Source organism: Pteropus vampyrus, unplaced genomic scaffold (assembly GCF_000151845.1).
Source record: "Pteropus vampyrus isolate Shadow unplaced genomic scaffold, Pvam_2.0 Scaffold194, whole genome shotgun sequence".
Taxonomy (NCBI): Eukaryota; Metazoa; Chordata; class Mammalia; order Chiroptera; family Pteropodidae; genus Pteropus; species Pteropus vampyrus.
The window spans coordinates 1,584,313-1,590,641 of NW_011888975.1; positions in this window are offsets into that span (position 1 = coordinate 1,584,313).

Sequence of the window (6,329 nt, forward strand, 5' to 3'; positions counted from 1 at the left end):
AAAACCTTCCAGAACAGCCTGAGAATCCAATAAATGCTGAGCTAATTAGATGGCGACCTACTCTTCCCACCATAATGAAGAGTTGGAACTATCCTAATATACTCATCTACTATGCTGCCTTTTGATGTTTTATTTTCCTTTCAAGATGCCATCTGTTATTAAACATGATTAAACAGCTGTCACATCTTGGGGCTTGGGAAGTCTTCTCTCAGATTCTGTAACATCCCACATCCTTATACATACCTGTCTCCACTCTGAGTACTGTAACTGAGGGAAATATGAAGGTCATAACCCCACATCAGGATTATAACATGATGTAGACTGATACAGTGCAGAGAAATATGAGTAGAGGTTTTATAAATTGAGAAAGGAAAGCCAGAAAGAAATACCTAATAACCATCACTGGATGTGAGAGCTATGTCCCAGGGAGAGCAATGAGAACATCACCATAATTCAAGGTTAACTTCATTCATAGAAGTCTTAGAATACACATCATAGAGAATAATTCTTTGGCCAGAACTATAGAGAAGATGACATAATGCTTTTTCTCAGTTTTGGAGAATTCTACATTACCACAGTTAAAAAAAAAAAAAAAAACCAAAGAAAAAAAACACCAAAGGGAAAATTTGAGTTGCCTGCCTTGCCAAGAATAATAGGAAGACACTTATGCTGTCACTCAAAGCATAAAAATACAGCAAAGAGCAGTTTAAATCCATCATCTGCCTTTGATGCCAACTCTTTACCAGCCACATAGAGTCTGTCTGCCTCCTTTATCTCTTTGAACTATTTGGAAAGTAATTTATTTTGAGAACTTTGGACTGATGCTCAGTTATATGCTTGCCTTTCCCAATGCATTTTTCAGGAATTACATTGGCACACATATAAGGAATTCTAGATTGGGCTAGCCTGTCGGGCTCTATCCAGTTAGGGGAAGAAGCTATGGGCCTAAATAATCAAGGACAAAGAAGCACAGTGGCAAATAAATTGAGGCCTCCATGTCGTTTTAGTCCACAGTGTACATGGTCTTTCTCTGCTATTTTGTGTCTCACGGCAACTTAGTGCATCATATACACTGCTAGGGAGGTCCAGTATAGTCTCTTAGTCTCATGAGTTTTTTTAGAACTAGTCTTTAGCTGAAGTGTCTTTTTTATTTTGAGTTTCAGAGTCATCAAAATTGAATAGATTATAAGTCAACAGATTTGAAAAATCAACTAAAATTGGTAGGACATAGAAACTGGTCCAAATAAGTTGTCCAAACAAAGAGAGATCTAAAGTACATAGTAGGAGGTGGGCCACAAGGCCAAAAGATCAAAGGTTCAGGAGAGAGTGCTAGAAAAATTCCTGTCAAGTGAGTAAGTAGGGAAGTAGGAGCAAACACTGGCAACAGAGAGCCGTTACCTGGGGCTGGATTCGTACTGTCTCATAAGACAGAGGGCCAAGACTGGAGCAATGGGAGTATTCAGTTAGATGGACCTGAGCTGATGTGGCCTGAACTGAATCGATATGAACTGATTGAACCGGATTCGAAGACATTATTTTGGATTGCAGAATTGCCCTTTAGACAGATGATTTTATATATACACATACGCGCACGCGACTATAAAATTCTGATAATACAGTGCTTTGTCTAAATTCATTTTTAAGTATACAGCCTTGGGATGGACATTAAAAGTTTTTACCACAGTTCAACCATCTCGACGATGTAGCAATTCATCTTCATTAAACACACGCATGAACTATGTGTTAGGCAGAATTTTTGCCTTTTAAAAATAATTTTTGTTCATGTTTAGGTGTCATGGGAGGGAAAACCTGAATCTCTGCTTCTCTCTCCCACCTTCACACGGTGTAATTGAATTTACGGCTCGAGAGAGCACTTTGCGTACATGAGAACTAATGATACACAATTCGTGCTATCTAGAATCCTGGTTAAATTACTGAACTAAAAAAATGTTTTATAAAAGGAATTGCTGTAGGTATTTAGATGATAAAAACGAGTCACCAAAGGAAAGGAACATTCCAGAAGGTAATGAAGCAATATCTACAAAGTCCGGCAGTAACAAATGTCAACCCTAGAATATTTAATGTAGCTAAATTGCCATTCAGAAAAACTAAGAGAAAAGGCAGGTACCACATGTGAAAAAAAACAGTAGAGGACTCAATAAAGATTTCTTGACCAAAGCAATAATAAAAAAAAAATAGCCAATTAAGTGTTTTTAAAAGAAATTAGGAACCATCAGATTGGAAAATTGTGCTAAAATAAAACAAAAACTAACACTGGTGGGTATTGAATCCATTTAAAAATAAAACAAAATGTAACAATTGCAGGAATTACAGTTGTAAAACATAAGTGTTGTAACCCTAAAACAAGTAAAACTAACATAAGAAACAAAAATAGAAAGGTGAGAGGACTAAAGGAAGTATAGCAATGCCAGTTGCTTCATTGGAAATGTGTTTTTTTTTTTTAAATGACAATGACACCAATAATTTTCTTCATATATTTCTTTAAAAGTTAGAGAAATTTAAAAAATGCAACCCTGAAACACAAAACATTTTAATTTCTCATTTAACAATTTATTTCTGTTCCTTTTTAAAGTAAAATTAAATGTTAAATATTTTATTTAAAATAGCATTGAGATTCTTATTCTTATAAATTAATTTTATCTATCCTCTATCTAATACTCTCTATTGTCTTGTCATATTAAAATTTTGTTAATTTCTATTCTTTTTCTAGGGTTAATTTTTCTTTTACTTGCTTCCACATAAGTATCACAGAAGCTGTATCCCAACAAATTACAAAATTTAGTATTTTTATAATTATTTAGTTGTAAATATAGTTCTATTTTCCTTATGATTTCTCCTGTTAGACATGAGTTCTCAAAAACTTAAAAAAATCACATACACAGCACATATTCGCGATATATCTCTGATATATATTTTATATTATATTTTATGCTACTGTGTGATTAAATACATTTTATATTCTCGAAAACAATATACGTTTGCTAACTAAAAGGAGAAGGATGATCTCTATAGGTATAAAGATAGAAATATGCACAGTAGATTGAGCTTGGTAATATTTGGTTCAAATCTTCGGTATCCTTGCCAATTTTTGATCTGCTTTGATGAATAACATACTTATTATGGGTTTTTCCCTACATATTAGAAACCGTTTGTAGGAACATACACATTTGTGATTATTATTTCTTCTCGGTCGATTACTCCTTATATTGTAATCTTATGTCAAACTTTATATTAATTCTCTTGTTCTAAATTCTGTTATCTTGTATTAACATTATAAAATAGGCATTCTTTGGTTAGATTTTATATGCCGTATCTTTTTTTCATAACCTCTTTTTCAGCCTGTGTGGTTTCATTTCGATCGTGTGTCTTAGGAGTAGCATGTAGCTGGATTTTATCTTTTATTTTATCCAAACTGCTAGTTTCTGTCTTTCAATAGGTGCTTTTATTATATTTACATTTATTTTAATATTAAAATGGGGATCGAAATGTGGATTTATTCCTCCTGTCTTATTTTGAGCTTTTCTGTATCATTTCTTTGCTCCATTTTTTAAATCTTTTTAGATAGAATTCAATGTATTTCTCTTCTTTTCCTTTCTAAGGTCAGAAACTAAATGGTATTTTTATTCCTTTAGTAGTTACCCTGAACTTTCTATTATTTTATCATGCATAATGAGCTCCAGAATTTTTAATGGCATATGGAATTATTCATTATTTGCACCCTCCTCTTGAATAATAACATTCTAGCCCTCTCTAAACCTATAAAAATTCGTCTTTAGTTTTCTTATGGTCGCTGACTTATTAATTGACCAGTGTGGTTTGTTAACTTCCATACCTACTGTTGTTTCTCATATCCTGTTCATTTCCCACGGGTTCCCTTTTCTTCTTGGCTTCCCCCAATATTTGAAGGGCTTAGAAGCAGCAGTCCCTAACCTTTTTGGCACTAGGGACCGATGCCCCTATGAGCATCTAATGCCTGATGATCTGAGGTGAGGCTGAGGAGGTGATGCTAGCACTGGGGAGCGGCTGCAAATACAGATGAAGCTTCGCTCACTTGCCTGCCACTCACTTCCTGCCGTGCAGCCTGGTTTCTAACAGGCCACGGACCAGTACCGGCCCAGGAATTGGGAACCCCTGGCTTATGGCAAGAATATAAAAGTAGGTCTACATACCCCATGCCTAAATATTTAACAATCGTAAGTGAAGCCTACAAATTATTAAGTAAATGTTCTTCTATCCTTCTTCTTGACAAGTACATCTTCCTAACGACCTGGAAGGCCAGGTTCAAATTGAGATTTCTTGAACTTCTTGGATATCTAAGCCAGAAAATCACAGCTTGGGAAGAATGGGCCCCTGGCCTTTACTCTGCAGCTTGCACCGTTCTATTCCACTCTGGCTTCATCTCACACGGTTAAAGGACCTACGTACATGTTTATAGTTCTCCCCCCACCATACATCCAAACGACATTCACAGCTACCTCTTAGCCACCTCTTGGGTTTGGGGTATGACCCCTGGTGGCGTCTCCCCCTCTGAGGACAACTGACTGGGGAAAGAGACTGATACAGGACCTGTATGTAGGCTCAGTGCTGTTTGGGCAGGATATTCTGGCGTTCTGGGGATCAAGACTTGGCTTGATCTTGGCTTCCAGGTGAGTACACCCCTCTAGCCCAGCAGATTCTACCTCGTGGGCAGAGGCACAGCAAAAGCAGGGCCAGAGAGGAGAGCGGTCGCCTGGGGCTCAGGAGAGCTGCCCAGTTCTCAAAGTGATCATGTCGCAAAGCACATTCTTTGATAATTTTTTCAATGAGAAACCGTGCACGGTCGACTGTGTGTATTTTTCCCTGCCTCTTACATAGTAGTTTAGCTGTGTAAAAAATTCTAGGTTGACGATGGTTTTCCCTTAGCACTTTGAACACGTGATGTTATTGCTTCTGCTATCTATTGTTCTGATTCAAAGTCTGCTTTTAATCTCATTGTCATTTCTTTATAGGTAACACACAATTCACTACACATCTCTGTTTGAACAATAGTCATTAAATGTTAGCCCTGGTTGTTTATGGGCAGGGGCTTCATCATGGAGTCTTAATACCAGGAAAGACCTTAGAAGTCCTTTGTGGAGGAGAGAAATAACTCTTTCTCCCCTGCTTGTTCTCCACTCCCTGTTTCTGTCTTGGTCCGTGCAGACGGAAGAGTTCACCCACATTTTTGACCCTATGTTTCCTTGTACTTGGGCGGCTGAGGCAGGTAGACTGTTCTTGTCCATGAGGCTAGATAAGTAAGTACATTTGGCATATGCCACACAGAGACAATCATGCTAGATGGGAGCAGAGAAAAGAAGGTCCAATCCAGCCTCGGAGCCCAAGATACTCTAATGGGACCTGCCCAAGGAGCCCTGTACCTCAGATGCTGGCATGTCATTTCCCACTTGGCTATATATATTTGCTTAAATATCTCCTTCAACATAGAACTCTGAGGTGTAAGCGTAGGGTGGGGTTTGGACATCAAAACCTCCCACTGAAACCCTGACCAGCATTAAACCAATCTTCTTAATTTAATAGAACAGATGACATGGCTAAAGCCCAGAGAGGTGAAGTGACTTCTTCAAGTTATAAAGTTAATTAGTGAAGTAGCAGAAGATAGAACGTAAATCTAATTTCTAGATTTATTCATGATGTAGGAACATTCAGGAATATTCCCAAGATCCTCTATTTAAAGTTTTTAACTTCTGTTTTCTTAATGTGCTTACGTGAAAGAACAGAATTCTCTGTACCACATTTTCTACTAATAAGTTCCTTAAGACACATAGCATTAAGATAGAAAGAGCAGAGGTTTTGGAGTCAGAAAGAGCTGGGTTTGAATTCTGCTTCTCTCATTTCTAGCTCTGGAACCTAAAAACATGCTTCTCTCTCCGAGCTTCAATTTTCTCATCTGTAACATAGAGATAAGAACATTCATTTCAAAGGGCCCTTATAAAGTCACCGTGAAGCTCCTAGCACTGTGCCTGGCCCATAGTAGAAACTAAATAAATGCTATTATTATTTTTTGCTGTTGTTACTGTTAACCGGCGTTTCTTACTTTAACACACCGACTTTTGCCTACCCTGACATTCCTGTTTTCTTTGAGGTAGCGCTTATCTTTATCTCAGATTCGCATATGTGTGTACTTAAGAATTTAGGAACGTTCCCTGGGTGGAGATCCATCTCACTTGCTACTAGGGTAGCACTCAGTACAGTGTGCGTGAAGACGGTCCCAGTCTATTTCGGGACAAGACCGAGAAGTGGTGATTGATATTATGAAGTGACAAATGAAC